We start from the raw sequence: 19,740 nt of genomic DNA on the forward strand, positions 1-19,740 counted from the left end.
CAGATAAACACAGGCTTTACTGTACTTATTTAGCAGCCTGAATACAATGCAGTGGTTTTTCATTTTGAGTTTATTCTTTAATCACAATGAGTATTTGAGTCAAATATTTAAGCTTGAAAAAGTAGGTAAATGGAAGCAATCGCAAAGGGTTGTTCAGGACTCCACCATTTTACATTGGGAAAGGTAAGTGGGTTTTTTTGTGTTGTGTCTATTAAGCAAAAATTTAAAATATATTTATAAATATTAACATTAAAAAATAAATTAAGGCCTTATTAAAAATGGACTAAACAAGAATCGATCTTTTTTTCCCTCTTCTTTTATGGGAAATGTTAAGTATTCCCTTAATAACAGAAATTTCTTTATGATCAGGTTTTTTTTCCCTTCCAAAAGATAACTGCTACTGTTGAGAGAAGCTTTCAAAAAGTTGACACTCTTTATTCCTGAATGAAGATTACATGCACAGTAAGTCGTAATCCTTGGCTTTGCAATACTGTTTTATTTGGTTAAGAAGATGAATGTTCATTGCTTTTAATCCTTACCATGATTTACGAGGCTCTGGTTATCCTTTCCCCAGAGCATCTACAACTGTGTGGTTGTTCTGCCTGCTGCTTAAATTACAGAGACATCTGCAAAATAAATTATGGATTGTTGTCCCACAACCAAGCAAAAGGGTTTTTTTTTCCCCCGTTCTTTATCAGTCTAGTTTTTCCAGACCGGGTGATACAATGATGACCTTGATTGCTGCCTGCTATGCACACTTTTGACCAGCATGTTCCACTGCAAAAACTCAGAGTGAAAAGGAGGGGAAGGAATGGGCTGTGAGGAGCAAAGCAGACAGCTACATAATGTTTGGTTTATCCATTTAGCTCCTCAAAGTTCACAAATCTAGATCTTATTTTTCTCATCATAGCAGAAATTTATGTAGCTAAAACAAACATTTAAGTGCTTAAAAATCATTCCAAATTAGGTGAATACATAGCTTTTTGTTATTCTAATACCTCTTTATTAAATGTTCATTAATATGCTGATTCCAACATCTCTACTTGTATGCACGTATATCAATATGAACTTGTCAAACACATATAGGCTTATCCAACCCATATGAAAAGTTGAGACAGATTTTTAATTATGCTTAGTTTTATAATCTTGTGGTTTAAAATTTTATTTCATAATAAATGAAGTGAGAATACAAGCTCTTTATCAATAAAAAGTAATATGTGAAGCATGCCAAGTTTTATCTTTGTCCACACACAAGCATTCTTAGAGGATACTCTATTCAGTGCTGATCTCATCAAATTTCAAATAAAATTTGATAAAATCATTCCATGTTGCTTGCTCTCTATTATCCCTCTCATGACATTCTCATACTGTCCACCTGAGTGGCCTGAAACAATATGCAATTTAAATTACAATCCAGGTGTCAAAAAAATAATTTTTTAAAGGCAAAGTGCATGAGAATATATCATCTAAAAATCATTTTGCAAAGCAGAAACAACAGTCACATCCGAAATTCCTTTGGCACAATTCCAGCGGGCCCAGTCAAGATAACAAGTGCTGATCACATTGACAATAAGAGAAGTTCTTTTCATGTATTCAGCAGAGTCACTGTGATATAATCTAAATTTCCTAATTCCTTTTGACTATGCAGAAACCCAGAGTCTGGTAAGAGAAGATGCATGACTGAAAAGTTTGTTTTGCTCTTTGTCCCAAAGAACAACCCATAAAGACAAACTTGAGCAAAAAAATTAGGATCCAGACACTTCTAACTTTGTATCTGAAGGTTTCATTAGAAATTTATGGCAAAAATACATCTCAAATCTTTAAATATTTACATAAGATATATCACATAATTACCAAAATGCAGCTACATGTAAAAGAACCTATCTTTGTGTTCAGTCACACAACTACACTGGCCGACATAAACGTACATTATCCATTGAAATCAAGTATGCTTAAAACGGTGTTTGAGCAGAACAATGTCTTACTATAGAGAAACTATCAATTATCTTTTTAAAAAGCACAACAGGCTTTTATTTTATTTTCCACTGAAATTGAACTACAACCAGCCTTAACCAACTCTCCACAGGTTTTGGTTTTTTTATATAATTTCATCAGAAGACAGTAGGCATCAAGATATTTCTCATTCTACAAATGAGTGCTCAGAGCAAGCATTCAACAAAACTTTGATACATGGCATATTACTGAATTTCATAATTTCATGTCACCTGTGCTTTTTTTCTCCAGCATACAATGCTTCATAGACTAAATTACCAAAAATAAAGTATAACCCCAAAAATTCACCAACTGTTACCACCTTTGGGAGACTGCACCTCAAAATCATTTAGGCTTTTACCTCAAAATACTTCATAATTAACTTCAAAGTTTTAAAATTTACACCTGCCTGATGACTGATTTTTTTTGTCATCCCCAGTATCAAGTCAAGAATATAGTAAAACCAGTTTATAGTACTTTCAATAAGCAACAACTGAAGTAGACAATAGTATATTAATAAACATGAGGAAGTTTATGACATTGTTTTTGACTCCTGTGAAAGAGGTTTTGCTAAGGTATACCTTTGAAAGGAGACAAATACCATTTGACAAAAATAACACCATGCAATTACAAGAAAAAAACATCATGAAAACAAAGCTCAGGGAGAAAATTAGTTTCTCTCCTTTAAGAGGTACAGAACAGACTGTAAAGGTACTTTTATTTTCTCCAATCTACATCTAAATTGAAATAGTCTAAAAAAGGTAACATACAACACAGGTCTTTGTAAATAGTCAATTGGTCAGTAGCATGCGATCTCAAGATTGAATCAAGTATTTTTGCTGAGATATGCAGCAAGGATAATTAGAATCCTGGATTTCCTGAGCTCAGTTTCATGGGCCTAAAGCTAAATTGTGTTTAATATATAAATAACAACAAACAAAACAAACAAACAAAACATTTCCACCAATTAAAAAGTGAGAACTGAATCCATCAGGTTTAACACAATAAATTCATCCCAATTATTATGGATCTCTTTGAGATGACAGAAACATCTACAGAGTTTTTTAAAAGTCTACCTGTGAATATGATGCCACATCCTCCAAGACTTTATATCAGTGAAGTTCAGCCCTTAGATGGCCTCATTCACCACAATCCTCAGCTGATTGGGTCACTAAAGTCTGTAAAAGACATACAAGAGTTAAATTGTCTTTGCCAACTCTTTTTTCTCACGAGAATGAAAAAAATTAACAGCGAAAGCACAGTGATTTGTGCTATTAGGAATCTAAAACTATCAAAAAAAAATATTACCAGACCACCAAACAGCACTTTTTCTGTGCCTGTTGTGTATGACAAGATGAGGGGCACGACACAGATACCCCTTCAAGATGATGGACCCCACTGAACAAACATTCAGAATTAAATTGCCCACGTTCCTTAGCTGTCTGAAACTTGTGGGATTTTACTGCCGGTAGGCATTACTGCAGAACATCATATTATGTCTCTGATTTGTATGCATTGCCTTGGCTGGCTTTTCTTTGTGCTAGCTATCATTCATCACAGTATGAAAATAAACATACAAAGATTTCTTTTGAAAAGGATGGAGGAGTGATAATACAAGCTAGGGACATCACATATAGTGATTTGTTCTTTTCACAACAGTTTTGCAGCCAATTTTGTCACTACCATAATGGTATAAATCAGTATCATATATGGCCATATGGCAGGATGGTAATCTTTTTCATAAGTGCAATTTGATAACTAAGAGAAGCAAGTTCCATAACCAGCCCATCCTAAACTGGTACCAATCGCAGCTCTGAAGCACATTCTTGTTTGAACCTTAATCTAATGTTTGGATGATTAGGGAGAACAGAAACAAACAAAAAAAACCAAATAGTAGAAAATGTCTTCTATTACTTCAATAGGACTAAAACTTGGAGGGTTCTTTGATGCTTTTATTTTTCATTCATTTGTTTGCGTATTGGAATTTCCGAATGCAGATGGACAGAAAAAAAAATGAATAGAAAGGAAGAGAAAAAGGAAATTAAAAACCATGGGAGCCCAAACCTAAAACTGGAGGGACATTAAGAGAGAGATGGCATCAAGATACAAAACTATAAAAGCAGATATAACTCAAGGGAAGACAAACTGCAAAGCTGGTGACTATCTGGTTGCATTCTTTCACAGTCCAGACAGTGTTCTTATCCAAGATAAAGAGACACATAATACCCACTCTGTGCCAACCAACTAGATTATATTAAATTAGGGCTTTTAGAAATGTACAAACTCAAAAGTTGCAGGTGAATTATGCATGGAGAGGAGAATAAGCCATTTATACAGACATTAATAAACCAAATCTCCATACTTCAAGGAAACATTAAAAGAAAAGCAAATAGTGTATTACAACATAAATTGTATATTTATAAATACATATCTTGCTTTACAGTATTTCCACTCCCCTCCAATGGATGAATACAGAAGCACTTTTGGTACCTTCAGAAGCAACATCATATTGGGGGTGAGGGAAGGCGGGGGATGTGGAGGGAGGAAATCACAGCATTTGCTTTAACTTCAGTGGAAAGAGTATTTATTCAATAATTATTTGAAATTATTAGTGCCATTTAACCACAAATTTGTATGCCCAAAATATTCTATTAACTGAGAACGAATTTACTGTAGAAGCAATTGACTCTAATTGCAATAGCTGGTAGTGTTCAAATGTTCAGATGGCATGGGCATGGTGATCTATTTACCTCTTAAATTCACCACATCTGGGAGGAAGGCAGCATGAGAACCAAACCTACCCACTTAACAGAAGAATTCTTTTTAACTTTCCTGCTAAGGCAAGCAGGATTTGAATCATATGCTTTACTCCAAGCTTACCAAATCAAACACATTCCCTTTTCTTTTCAACAATTTACTTGTAGCCATTACACTAAAAAATTTAGTATGACTAACAAAAAACAAACTCACAAACCAAAAGAGCAGAAGAATCTCAACACTGTACAAACTTCTCATGTTCCAGAAACCACTAATAGAAAATAAAAAATCCAGAGCAAAACAACTTGCCTTTTCTCAGTGTTAGTTCTTTGCGTTACTGGATTTGATAGCAACAATATTAACTTTATGGATTAATAACACTTAGTTCAAAACAGCAACTGAAGCATGCGTTCAGAACTATACACGTTGCAAGAGACTAGAGTCAGCTGATGTAGAAATAAATAAAGAAGTTCAGAATGTCAAGATAAAAAAACCAAAGAAGAATCCAGCTTTTTGGTATTAGCACTGCAAGTTCCCATTTCCTTAAAAATATTCTTAACATGCAGCAGACAGCCCTAGTTATTTATTGCTTGGCACCTCTTACCAAAAACGTTGGCAACCAGAAAGAGATCACAATGACTCTCACTGCAAATAAGGTGTAGAGTGGTTCTGTAAACCTTATAGATTTTTTTCTCAGTTGCATTGATTAAATTTGAAAAATCTTTTCAGCAAATACCTTGTTTACTTAGCTGGAGGAAAAGTACAGCATGAGAACTGTAATATACAGTTTGCATTAATCATTGAAACTGAGATTGACTGGGAACTACAGTTCTATTTGAGTACATTAGAATATATTTGCATTCAGAAAACTTTTTGAACACATTTACAAAACTAAGTTAAAACTATCAGGATTGTTATCATCCCTGAAACTGCAGGAAGTGCCAAGTGATACAGAATGTACATATTTGATGAAATATCATTCACTTTCATTTACAGATATTTTTCACAGTAAAACAAGTGAAGAAGTCACTTCACTTGCAGTACATGAAATTATTTTTCTTTACTCTCTTTTAGTTTTGTATGTGGATTGAATTTCATAGTGCTTTTCTGTCTGTGCCCTCTTGGACATATTTGTTAAGCTGGCATTTGGGACTACTTTTTTTTTTCTTTCCTCCACATTCCCATTACACCAACATTTATTCTTCATGAGCAAAAGGGCTTTGTGCAAGATAGAAATTTGGGGCTATGCCTCACAAAAAAAGTCCTTCAGAAAGAACTTGATCATGCACTAAAAGGTTTTTCTAACCCTCACTTCTCCCTGTATTTTTCAAAATTCTTATTTTTACATTTTACTGCACTAGTGTGTTTACAGACATTTGGCCATGAAACACACACTGGAAAAATAAGAATGCCAGGTAATTTTTGACCTCTCTTCAAAATCATAATAGCCAGTTTTGTAAAGAACAACATTTCCATCTGGGCTTATTTGATAAATATGCTTTCCAAAACAATTATGCGGCAATGTACAGCAAATAATGCTTTCATACTTACTCATTCACAAATCAATATTAAAACAAGCAACACTACCTCCTGTACCGAACTCTGAGATTCCTGTAGCAGAATTCAGTATTAAAGCTTTCATGGACTGCAGCACTTCAGGGTAAGTCTTTACATCCACCTCTGCATTTTCCCTATTTCTTCTCCCTGCAGTACATGAAGGCTGTTTCCTGACTTTGCTGGCAGTCAAAGCAAGATGCATCCATTACACTGAAACAACCAGCAGTATGCGCTATGAAATGATCATATTTGTTCACCCTTCTAGCACTTCATGTTTTACAAAGACACATCTGAAAGGATTCAAAAAGATCCTACACAAATCCAGTGGGTCTCTAAATAATTTTTCTCTCCGTGGAAAGAACAATGCAGCAACCTCTGAATAAGTGTCTTCTAATATATTTTTTATAAAAAACATGAACATTACTCAAGTTTTAAATGGTCCATTTTTATTCTCTCCCGTGTTTTGTTTACTATAGAACTAAACCCTACACAAAAATCTCTACTAGTCAGCTCTTCTAGTTGGGCTAGCTATATAGAAAAATGAGACAGGGATTAATTATACTTTAAATGCTGGGGGCTTGGGACCAGTTTTAGGTGAGGAAAGGAGGATGTATATGAGAGAAAAGGAATCTAACACCTCACAGTGACAATGCATAGCGTACAGTCAAACTATAAATTTAAAGGCATTTAGAAGAAAGGATAGTAGTGAAATAGGCAAGCATAAATACATTATTAAATTATTAAATTAAGCTAAATTATATAAAGGGCATAGCAATATGAGCATGCTGAAGCAATAGAACATCCTGATTTGCTGAGGACTCAGAAAACATATTGAAGAAACAGGCAAACTAAAAAAAAGAGTCAGGAAGTGAGCCTGTGTGAGCAAACATTGCCACATTCTTTACAGTTAAAAGGAAATGGATGGTGAAGGAGATGATAAATATAACTAAGGTTTACTCAGAAAAGTAAGAGGAGGACAAATCATAGAATTGTTTAGGTTGGAACAGACCTTTAAGATAAGCTATTAACCCAGCACTGCCAAGTCCCTAATGCTCCAACATTCTAATATGACTCTCTGGGGTTGTTGAGATTACCAGCAACCTAAATGATTTCTTACAGATACTGGTTTCAGGTGGCATTGATTATTAACATCAGGTCATCCAATTAAGGAGGAAGAACACAATCGACACAGAGAAGGAGTTATAAATCTTTGGTAACTCAATTCAGTTATGAGTCATCCATTAACCCAAGAGATGTCAAGCAAAATCCCAAGGTCAAATAGATTCATATAAACTACTTGATTAACAGTTTTCTGTGAACTACAAATGACAAAAAACCAAAACCAAAACCAAAAAACTTCTATTGCCTCACATTTTTTCCTAGTAAAAATAGTGAAAACAATCCAATTTTGAATGAGCAATATCTTTATAAATGTGTACAGAGTAGTATCACACAAAAAACTTCCACTTTTATTATGGTCAATGAGATGTGTCATGTGGACAAAACAGGAATCCAGTGATGCTTTCATTGTGCCAGTGGATGGCAGCTTCTCCCATCCCTCACCTCCCAAAATACTCAGAAACCTAAGAAAATGAAGAAGTTTTCTTGTCCTTTTCTTCCTTAAACTCTGACAATGGGAGTAGCTATTTTTGCAGTGTGAGTACCAGTTCACTAGGAACTGGAATGAAACCAATCACTGATTTCACACAGCAATTGCACTGCTATTAGAGAGTAATGATTTTCAGTCACTGCAGACTTAGCTTGAATCTGAACTACCAGCTCAAAGGTCAAAAGCTTTATAACCAATTATCAATTTCCTGGTCCATCCAGACCCTTCTATTATCTTGATTTCCGTTGGAAGATTAATTCTGTTGCCATAGTTTAATCAAATAAGTCTTTTGCTCTAACATTTACTTCTATCCTACAGCTGCTTCTTCACAGAAAAGAGTCAAGAAAACCATAATAAAATTACTACTATAAATATTGCAAAAAAATTAAATACTGACTGTTCAAGATTTATCTAGGAATTAAGACAGAGAATTTTGTCACTACACTGAATAATATTTTATGGTCTCTTCATATCCATATTTCATTTGAATTTTCGGACAGGGATTCATGTGGTCTCAAAAATGCAGAGGAAATATAGTATGTAAAAGTATTTAGTCTTATCATTAGACAGTCAAAAGTTTCAAAGAATTGTTGAAATACATAGAATCTATACCTGGCCTTCTGAACACCATCTTCTGGACGCCAGTCTATCTGCCCTAATCCTCCTTCCCTATAAAGGTGTCATTTAGTTGAAAGATAAGTGTGATAGGATTATCTAGGATCATGTTAGACTAGTTGTGATACTAGACAGCAGTTTATTCCTATCTCCAAATCAAAAATACAATGATTTCCTTATATAGGTTTTGGTCTCCCTCTTCCCCTTTCATATCACATATATGCCTCATGAGAAATGAGAGGTTCCTTTAAAAGTTCTGCTACAAAAAAACCCAAAACCTAAAAATAGAAAACCAAAGAAGAATTTTAAGATTACTTCTAAATGTATCTAGTTTACTTCTCAGAATAAATCATCATAACCTCCCAAAATATTTTTAAGTCTTTTGCTTTTGGAATAGCTTACAGAACAATTGTGCTGAATGCATGTTTTAAGAACAACGGGAAACTGATTAATAATTTGCTGTACATAAATTCCTCTGTGAAATGATGCCATATGTCTACTTGGTTAATGGCTGTAGGAAGATAATTTGTCTAAGTGGAAAAACAAATGGATATTTCCTTAGTTTCTCACCATTGCCTCTGTAAAAACCTACTCACACAGACTCAGAAGTGCACATACATATATATATTTTCTTTCTACTAGATAACAGATTTTTATTACATATTTTCTGTCAAATTTAGCATATTTATTATTGCTATTTTTCTTTCATTGCCTTTTAGTAATTCAAATTGATTTACTTGATAAAAATATTAAAATTCTGAATTAAAGTAAAAAAAGGAATATTGCCTCTACTTTCACTCTAATAGTACTTCCATTAAGCACATGGGCTATGTAAAGATTGAATAGCACTGAAAGAGATGTAATGTACTGAAGCCATATGCTCTCATTTTATATGGGATATTACCATGTTTTTGCTAGTCTTATTAGTATAACATAACAGATCCAAGCTGATTTCATAAAGTTGCCATTATATAGTAGGTTCAAATACTATCCACCCCAAAATTTATTTTTAATAGTAACAAATATCACTTTCAAAACAGGATGACAATGCAATTCTCTACCATACTAAGAACTATTCAACAGAAGTTTGAATGAACAAGCAAACAGTCTACCTCAGTTTTAGTAAGGTGTCTGGAGCCCTGGTACTGTGTTTACTGACGTAGAGAAATAAGCTCTTTCAGTAGAAGTTAAGACTACCTGTACAATGGCAAATATTTGTTGTATCTTGTAAAATTCTCAGGATTCGAGATAATTTTTATTTTCCCTCTGAACTTGAGATAACCACACAAAACCACTGCCAAACATAGTAGGTTTTATTCAGTGCACTGCATTTCATTTTTACCTCTTGGAAGCCACTGTCTTTGACATTATCAAAGCCCAGGGGTTTTCACCAGCAGTGAACTCGAACCTTTCTGAATGGTCCGAAATGTGTGTTGTCTGTCTGTTTACAGGTCTTGGATTAGACTCCAGTGCTGAAAAGACTGGATAAAAGCTAATTTTCAATTGCACTTTTCAATTTTAAAATTAAAAAATAACATGAAATCACTGTTCAAAGTACTTGGTTATCAATTATGTCTTATAACTAGGTTAATTCTCTTTTTAATTTCACCTCTGTGGTGGCAACTCCTCTAAGAACTCTATGAAACATAATGAAAGTGTTAATAGTGTTTTATTCTGCCATTACATGAAGCACAGCTTCACTGGCCATGACTATTCCTGAGGGTGCTAGGCCTCATTTCTGTTCTAAGGCTTTCCGCAATAGATGTTCCAGCTTAAAATTTTTGTGCGATTGTTTTTGGCAAGTAGAATTTCGAACAGAGTAAAATACGTTGGTAGGTTTAGTTCTGCAGTTATTTCTGGAGATGCTATAACAAAGTCAGCAGAAACTAGCTGGTGACTTTCTGATGTTCTTATCTGAATATTGATTGCATTGTTTTAACAATTTGTAGTCTATACATAATTTTTCAAAATTATACTGTAGTTAAAGCTCCAATTTCCCAGTAAAAGAGCTATAGATTCTCTAAGAAATCATTCTACTACTTTGTTGGAGCTGTTCAGGAAAAGCAGGTTTTCTATGATCATAACAGCAAAGTATGAAGGAATATTGTGCCATCAACCAGGGCAAGTAAATAAATGCAAACATAAGCGTGTAACAACTGTAATTTATAAGTTTTAAAAGACCAAATTTTCTGCTAAAAATACGAAACTGTAAATAAAAGGGTAAAATCTCAAAATTGGCAGTTCTGTAGTTTTGAAATTCCATTACTTAAAAGAAAAAATGCTTAGAATTCCACATTCCCAGTCAAAATCTATTTTACTGAATATCAGCAACTCCCAATGTGTTCTATGAGATTCATTTCTCACATGATTCAGGCAGTAGCTGCTTCACAGGTAAGTAATGAAATAATTTAAGGTAAAGCAAAAATTTTGTAGTCTGTAAATAAATTTTAAGCCAAAGATACCTATGCAGTACACATTTTTTACATATAATACCATGTATGGATGTGATGAGACCTTATTTTGAAGAGGCTATGCACTAAAGTTCTGTGGTTAAGCCTAACTTCTTCCAGAAGCTGGTGGATGGAAGGAAGGAAGGAACCAAAACTCTGTAGACTCAACACTTACATGTGGTCTCAAAAATGCAAATTCTCTTCAACCCAAGGGTAGGAATAGCAACTATTGGAAGGACAGTAGTTTACCAATTAACAACATATTTCCATACTTCATTCTTGGCAGATTGAAGAGGAAAAGAGAAAAAATGAGAGAAAACCGATCCTTCCCTTCTCCCATTAGAAAATGGTATATCACTAGAAAGTGTATGTATGTGTCCACAGGATGGCTATACCACAAATGAAAAAGCCTTTACGATTAATTTCCTTAAAACGTTTTTAAAAATTGCAGGAACTGTACAAATATGATCTGGTGACAATATATGTGCAATTTGAATAGTTAAAAAAACAGGTTCACAGAATCACCTGCAGTCTTAGCCGTCAATATAAAGAAAAACCCTAGTAACACCACCCCCATCCCCCAAAATACCCATTGGCTAAGTAGACTAATAGAATTCAAGTAACAAAGTATATCCAAAAATCCATTCAATTCTTTCAAGTTACTTTTTTCTGTTCTGGAATTTGTAAAACATAATGTTGCTGAAAAACACATGTGAAGATAAAGTCCTATGCAACTATTCAAAAAGATAATGGGGTGTGAAAGTCATTGAGTAGCCCAAATGGCCTCTGGAGGGTCTGAAAAGTGGCAGCAGAAGTCCCTTTAACTATGATGCCAACAGCCACAACTACACAGAGGAAGCAGAGAGAGAGAGGGAATAAGTAGTCCTAAATATAACCCAAAACTCTTTTTCTCTATGTTCCTCCTCCTACTAAATGAAAAATGTAGTGGCAATGAAGGGCTTTCTGCTGATGATCTTCTGTATGAGATGAATTTCACCTTTGATGACAATTCTGAAAAATATTAAACGAAGTTAATGGAATTCTGAAGTGGAGGAGTTGGGGGCAGTGGGGGAGGTCGGGAGGGAATGGGAGGTTTGTGAAACCAAAAAACTCCCAGATATATGGGAATTTTCCATAAGGCAAAAAAAGTTATATTTGTTATTAATTTCTTTATTGTAAATAGAGTGGAATTTGTGTTCGAATTACAGGTTATTATTATTTATGCTGACACAGAAATAACTAAACAGCCAGAAGCTATGTCCAACAATATAAACCCTTTTCTTTTAATTTTATATAATATTTTTATTAATCTGAACTATAAAAGGTCTTATTACTTGCTTGAAATTTAACATTTTAATCCATAAAGTTAATGGAGCTTTATGCATCTTCTATGCATCTATGCTTTATATGTTTTCACATTAAATTCCTAACATGTTAAAAACATGTAAATCTTGGGAAAAATTTAGGAACAGGATTCTATATTAACTCTTTCCTATGAAACTGTTTTCCTAGACAGTGACATAACAAAATACAGTAAAAGGTATAACAGTAGCACATCACCTTGTTATTGTCAATTCAAGGGTATACCTGGAGATTCAGATGGTTGGGAAAAAGTTCACAGCTTTGATAAGTGTCATGTCCTATTACAATTTCATGACAAGCATAGTAGTAATTTTACATATGAATATACCCACTGCAGAGCATGAAAAGTTTATGATTCACTTAACTACCAAACGTTGGAGGCACACATTATGCATAAGGGGAAAAAAATGTTGAGATTTTGGAGCAGAGGTAATGTTCTTGTTTCTCAACAGAGTAAGAACCACAGTCCTTTATGTTTGCAGCAAATCACTGATATGAGAATAATTTAGCTTAATCCAGCTGGAACAGTAGAACAAACAGTGCAAGTCACGCTCTTCTCTGTGTTTTTCTAGTTCACTGAAGCTAGCATCAGTGCCAGTAATAGCGTTTCTGAGGTTAAGAAGTCAAACTCAAGTGTTTAATGAGGCACTGCGCTTGTCTTTACATTTCTATTAAAATATTGCTACTGATCCACATTTCTTCTTGGTTCTGAGTGATTAACGATGCTCACTGCATCTATGATAGAGGGAGGAAGTGAAAGTCCACTACTGTTTTTATCTTCAGGAGTATGGATCTGTGACAGGACAAAGAATTGGAAAATAACCCTATTTCTGGTTCCTTTGTCTTGTCTATGCAAAGACATATTTTGTTCTGTCAAATCAAACCTTCACACGGAATGGGAGAAAAAGTAAGACACCTTTGACACAGAGACTAGCAACTCCATAATTCACTAATGATGGAGAACACATGAGTCAGGAATGGATCCATTTTGGTCAACTGTGGGCAGGTAGTTGTTGATTATCTGGGAACCCCATTTGAGTTTCTAACTGTTATTCCCAATTAGGAGCTAAGTGTAATCCTAATTTTCACATCAAAGGGTTGTATAATAGAACATGTGTGAACCCTACACAATTTATGCTACAATGACAAAATGCCTGTCCTTTAGGAATCCATTCTTGGTGACTGGGAACCCTCCAGCACTTGACCTGCACTTTATGTAGTTCCTTCTGCATAAAGTTACTAGTTACTAGTTACTACACTAGTAACTTTTGTTACTAGTTACTAGTTACTACACTAGTAACTTTTGTTGCGGAGTGAACACAAGTTCTGTTTTCTTCAGTTAAGCTACCTCTCAGTCTTTTAAACTTGTTTTTAGTGTATGATTATGCAATTTCTGTAGTAAACAAACTACAGAACATACGTGTAAACAGAAAAACCAACACTTACTCATTTTATTTATGTGCATTTCACTGTAAACCTTCTCAGCATTAGGAGTCTATCCTCTCTATTAATCTATCAGGATGAAGGTTTGGTCCCAAGTAGCCAAATCTACATACTCATGTCATCCTGTGGCAGCTGCCCATCAAGTCTGTTTATTCTATATGCAATTCTGTTTATAAGCTAAGTAAAAGTTTAGAACTCTTGATGTCTTCTAAATACAAATTTCAACCACTTCACAATTAGAAAGAATAAAATTAGTAGGCTAGATTTCAACCTAAACATGGTGATTTGGTCTCAGTGTAATATTATTATATAATAATTTCCTGTTATGAGCAATAGGAAGAAAGTCACTGTATCACTATGATACAAGCTATATGAAATCAGCTTTGATCATACAAACCTATTGTTACTTTAGCATCACTTGAAGGAACAAGTCTCCTCTAAAAACCACAAAATCTCTAGAAATCTTCTGGAATATTTTCTATTGGGTTTTTTAAATCCTTTCAATCTTATTTATGGAAAGGATTTTTAGAAGTGTTTTACAACATTGCTGCATCATGCAATGAGTTTTTCTTGGCTTATTTACTAAGCTCACATTTAATAGGAAAATGGTGGCCTATGCTTCATCTGCTGGAAGACTATTTCACATTAGGAAGGATTTTATTTGGCTACAATAAATCTTTTCAATTTAACTCTGATTGTTTTGACCGATTTCTTCTCCTATTCTTAGCTCACAAAGAGGACATTAGGAAAAACCTGAGACTGGTTGAAGCCTCTGCTATTGTGATGAATGAAACTAAGAAAGCAGAGTGGCCAGTGAGAGCCATAGCTGGTAGGAGAGGATGTTACTTCCACAATATTCCTGTCACACCTGGCCAGCAGACCAAGTCTTATTGGTAATTATTTTCCTCTCCTTTTTCACCTTCTTTCTTTCTTCCTTCTCTCTTTCTTTACTCTTTTAATCGATTTTCTTCTTTTACTCTTTTCCTTCTCTTTTGAGTAACTTAAAACCAATGAATTGTGTTTTACTAAATGTGGTATATTGATTGTTTGTAGTGGGGGTGGTTTTTTTGTGGAAGGGGTCTTTGTGCTGGGTGTTTTAGTGAAATATTTTTCTTGGCTGTATTTTAGTCCTGTAAAACCTCTTGCCAAAATGTCTTATTTTTCTCATCAAATTAAAAAAATTCTCGTAGAGAAAAATGTGTAGTTTTTCTCCAGATGTGAATTTGAGGTTGTAACAAACCAAAAGGCTTTTAAAAAGTCTTAAATAAAATGTAACCTCTCTGGGAAGTTTATGGGTTAAAATCCAGAGTGTAACACTGGTAAATCAGATTGTCCTGGACTACTAAACATTTCAACTTCAAAAATCTCTGTTTACATACAACATGCAGTTCAGGTACACATTAGATTAAGGTCAAATGCTGCTATCTGTAAAACTTGGTTGGCATTTCTTAATATTTACATTTTACTATTCAAATTGTAGTTGGACCCTATCTGTAGGACAACATGAAAAAGACTCCCCCAAAAATCCTCATTTCCCTAGTACTACGTTGATCCTTTCTGAGAGTGACTATGCAGGAGGGCAACATGTTATAGAAACACACACAAACAGAAAGGTTGAAAATGAAGTTATTAAATGTTTCTAACCCTAACTTTAAAAAAACCCAAACAAAACAAACATAAAAACCCCCACAAACGTTGGGGGCTGCAAAAAAATTTTTTAGAAAACTGTTAAAACTTTGTACAGCTGCACTACCAGATGGGACATTATATTGTATGATAGGGGAAATTGTCACTTTAACACTTAATACTATTTTTTTCTCATAAGATGTATTTTAGCAGTAATTAATCCTTGTGTCAGGAAAAGACTTAGTTGAAAAATTTTTTAGTGACTGGTAAAAACATTTATTTGGAGTCTGTAAAAAACCCAGCAACTACCTATTTCCTGAAGAACTGATGAGGATGAATAATGGATCTGTTTTTCCTTCATATTATCTTGGCAAAGACCAAGTGATTTTGGGAGCCATTGAAAGACATGCATGAAAAATGAGTTTGAAATATATTTAAATAACAATCTAGTAATTTTACACATATTTTTTACAAGAGTGATCAAATTAACAAGGTTAAGTTTACTGAACTTTCTCCTGGAAGTATTATTTTCTTATATTTCTTACTCAAAGAACTATATGGCTTACAAAACCAAATAATAAACAAAAAAACAAACAAAAAAGCCCCAAACCAAATCAAAACGAGCAAAAAATCAAAACCAAAACTAAAACAAAACCAAACAAAGTCAAAACCAAACCAAACAACAACCCCCCCCTTTACATTAATTTCTAAAACTCCTCATATTCCGACACTGATTATTAGAGAAGCTTTCATCTAGCAACATAAGTTTAAACATAGATATGGTTTCAGGTATGCTTCTCCAAGGAACCCATCACTTGACATTCAGATGCAAGTAAAGAAAAGAAAAGAAAGGAAAAATGCAGCAACAGCAGCCACCGTCACCACAGTGGTATCTCATATTGGTATTCTGAAGGGAAGCGTTACTGACACAGTCTTACAGGAACTATCATAGTTACAGGCCAGGGGAGTAAATTAAAAACAGTATGATAGCTGTCTTCACATTTTTACAAGCCAAGCAACATGATACTTGAGACTGGGCTCTGTTTTAGCAACACATTTTTACAAGCCTGCTGCTGTGATTAAACTGAGTAGTCCTTGTGCCTTTGCTGCTCAAAGGGGGCAGCACAAGCTGCATATATAGTCTCGTCTCGGAAGCTTTCCAATTACAACAGGAGTCCATGAAGTCTACCCATATGATAACGTGTTCTCCCAGAAAGATTTAAAGGCTAACTCTGAAATAGCTCTTCTGTGACCTTCTTAGACCTATTTTCTCCCATAATGTCTGGCTTCCTTAAAACTAGATTAGCTCCCTTGCCCTATGTAAAATGATGAAATACGGCTACCATATCTAAATGTCTCTTCACATGAAGAATGGGATCTAAGAATGTGTTCTGAGACAAAGAAGCTTCTGAAGTAAATGGAACTGGATAGTGTAAATGAAGTGTAACTACGACGCACTTACATCGTAGAGACATTTTGATCTTAAAGAACGCTGTTCTTTTTTTTTCCTGTTCTTTCCCAAAGCTTTACCAATTGCATAATACTACAAGAATAATACTTTTTTTCTTATTTTGGTAATCTGAGAAAAAGCAGATTATTATACAAATAACAGATAAACATTAACTCACTAGACAGCCATGACTGTATTTTTGCAATAAGAAATTACAGCTTTTGCTCAGTTCCTCATAATTAATGTGTGTGTCTGTGCTCAGTTACATGGAAAGTAAAATTATAACCCAAATCCCTCCCTCAGTCCTTCTTTGTGTTTTAGTAGAAAGGTAAATACTTTACTTTTATCAGGGAAACTGGTAAGGAAGACAGTGAGAAGAAGTATATACTTAACCTATAGACATTTTGCTACAAAAGATAAAACAACAGTAAAAGTGGAAATAAAAGCTTCCTCACCATTCCTCAAGTCTCAAATCAGCCTCACGTGTGATTTACACGTGGTTTAAAATTTTTAGAGCTTTTACTATGACTAAGGACACTTTGGTATGTGTTCAAAAATAATAACTTCCTGCTATCATAAGAAATGCAACTGTAACCTAAAAATTGTAGTAGTAAGTTTAATAGCATAGTAAAGAAAATGAAAAGCTAGATAATTAAATTTGAATTAGAATCCTTGATATTAATCAAACATAAAAGAACTCCGATAAGAAAAGAATTTTACAAATCCCTTGTGTACTTGCGCCATCTACTGGATACTGCTGAACAATGACAAAAATTAGACAATAGTGCACTCAGTTTGCTGGCAGAATTCTGGCAGAAATATGTCTCTACTTACTCCCCAATAAATTAAAAACTGATATATAATAATACAACTGAGTGTTCAAGAAACACCCTCTGGTTAAAGGAGTGTCTGGATGTTTCCTCAGAACTATTACAAAATGTTTAACATACTCAAAAGGCAGGTGCTAAAAACTTTAATTTGAAAAAAAAAATGTTTTAAAGTTTGAATTTTACAGATGGTAAATTAAAGTTGAGGCTTATCAGAGGGATTTAGAAGATGGTAATCAAAATGTAAAACATACGTGCTCTGGGTCACATGGCTATGCATGTTTCCATTGACTTCAATTAGCCTTGAAAACTACATCAGTGATCAATAAAGAACTTTTGCCTTCTTATAGAAAAAAGCACACTTTCTTCACAGAATTTTTTTCTACTAGATTAGGGTAAAAACTGACAAGGAGTCACAAGGAATACTCTGAGTACTGCAAACTGGCATCTGATCTGTCTGCAGATTTAAGGGAGCACAACAAAATTATATCCAAGCTAACCGTTTTGTCCCATCCTGTAAATCTTGAATTAATTGTATCCCCAGCAAGTTTAACAGAAGGCACCTTGTTAACCTTGGGAACTAACTGACCTGCACAAACAAAGCCCCTATAGACTTGGAAAGGAGACAGGTCACCACAGTCCACATATGGAATTGACTGGGCTGCTAACCATAGAATCATAGAATCAACTGGGCTGGAAAAGACCTCCGAGATCATCAAGTCCAACCCTTGATCCAAATTCTGTGGTTATTAGACCATGGCACTAAGTGCCCCATCCAGTCTTATCGTAAAAACCTCCAGGGACGGTGAATCTACTACTTTCCTGGGCAGCCCATTCCAGTGTCTGATTACTCTCTCTGTAAAAAATTTCTTCCTAATATTCAACCTAAACCTCCCCCAGCAGAGCTTAAGACTGTGCCCTCTTATTCTGCTCTTGATTACCTGGCAGAAGAGAACAACTCCCACCTGGCTACGATCTCCTTGCAGGTAGTTGGAGAGAGTGATGAGGTCTCCCCTGAGCCTCCTCTTTTCCAGGCTAAACAACCCCAGCTCCCTCAGTCTCTCCTTATAAAACTTGTGCTCGAGTCCCTTCACCAGCTTTGTTGCTCTTCTCTGGACCTGCTCCAGTACCTCGATATCCTTCCTAAACTGAGGGGCCCAGAACTGGACACAGTATTCCAGGTGTGGCCTCACCAGCGCTGAGTCCAGGGGAAGAATCACTTCCCTGGACCTACTGGCCACACTATTCCTGATACAGGCCAGGATACATTGGCCTTCTTGGCCACCTGAGCACACTGCTGGCTCATGTTCAGCTTCCTGTCAGTCCAAACTCCCAGGTCCCTTTCTGCCCAGCTGGTCTCCAGCCACTCTGTCCCCAGCCTGTAGCGCTGCATGGAGTTGTTGTGACCAAAGTGACCTGGCCCTTGGTCTCGTTGAACCTCATCCTGTTGGAATCAGACCATCTCTCCATCTTGTCCAGGTCCCTCTGCAAAGCAGATCAACACGTTCCCCCAACTTAGTGTCATCTGCAAATTTGCTAATGGTACACTCAATCCCCTCATCCAGATCATCAGTAAAGATACCAAGTAGAACTGGGCCCAACACTGATCTCTGGGGGATACCAGTAGTGACCGGCCGCCAACCAGATGCAACACCGTTCACCACCAGTCTCTGGGTCTGTCCATCCAACCCAACTGGGTTGCTCCTCCCTCTGGCAAATATATTCTTGGGATTGCAGAGGACCTGGGTGCTCTTGGTGAGGAAATCCAGTGTGTAACTCAAAGAGATTTAACTGTAGGGGAAAATAATTCTTGATTTGAGTTGTATGTTACAGAATCTTTTATAGCAGGAACCACCTGAGCCAGTGGAGGATAAACCTCACAGGAAAAACTGGGCAAATGCAGCTGTGACCCCACTTGGGTTGTCTTTAGCACCCAACAACTCAACACAATATCCTGTTTCTTCTGTCTTGAACACTACAGTTAAGCAAGACTGAAAATGAAAAGACAGAAACTTATCTACAGAAAAACGTGGAAGCAGAAAAAAAAAAAAG

The 19,740-nt window shown here is 35.3% G+C and overlaps 1 protein-coding gene across 2 annotated transcripts in view; it reads right to left on the minus strand.

The window, feature by feature from the left end:
* CDH12 (cadherin 12) overlaps positions 1 to 19,740 on the minus strand; it is a 532,655-nt gene that overhangs the window by 359,960 nt on the left and 152,955 nt on the right. For both annotated transcript variants that reach the window (XM_032704956.1, XM_032704962.1), the window contains exon 2: positions 3,069 to 3,170. The gene's annotated coding sequence lies outside the window, so the exon portion shown is untranslated. The remainder of the gene's footprint in view (positions 1 to 3,068; positions 3,171 to 19,740) is intronic.

The sequence above is a fragment of the Chiroxiphia lanceolata genome, chromosome 1 (assembly GCF_009829145.1).
Source record: "Chiroxiphia lanceolata isolate bChiLan1 chromosome 1, bChiLan1.pri, whole genome shotgun sequence".
In the NCBI taxonomy this organism is placed as follows: Eukaryota; Metazoa; Chordata; class Aves; order Passeriformes; family Pipridae; genus Chiroxiphia; species Chiroxiphia lanceolata.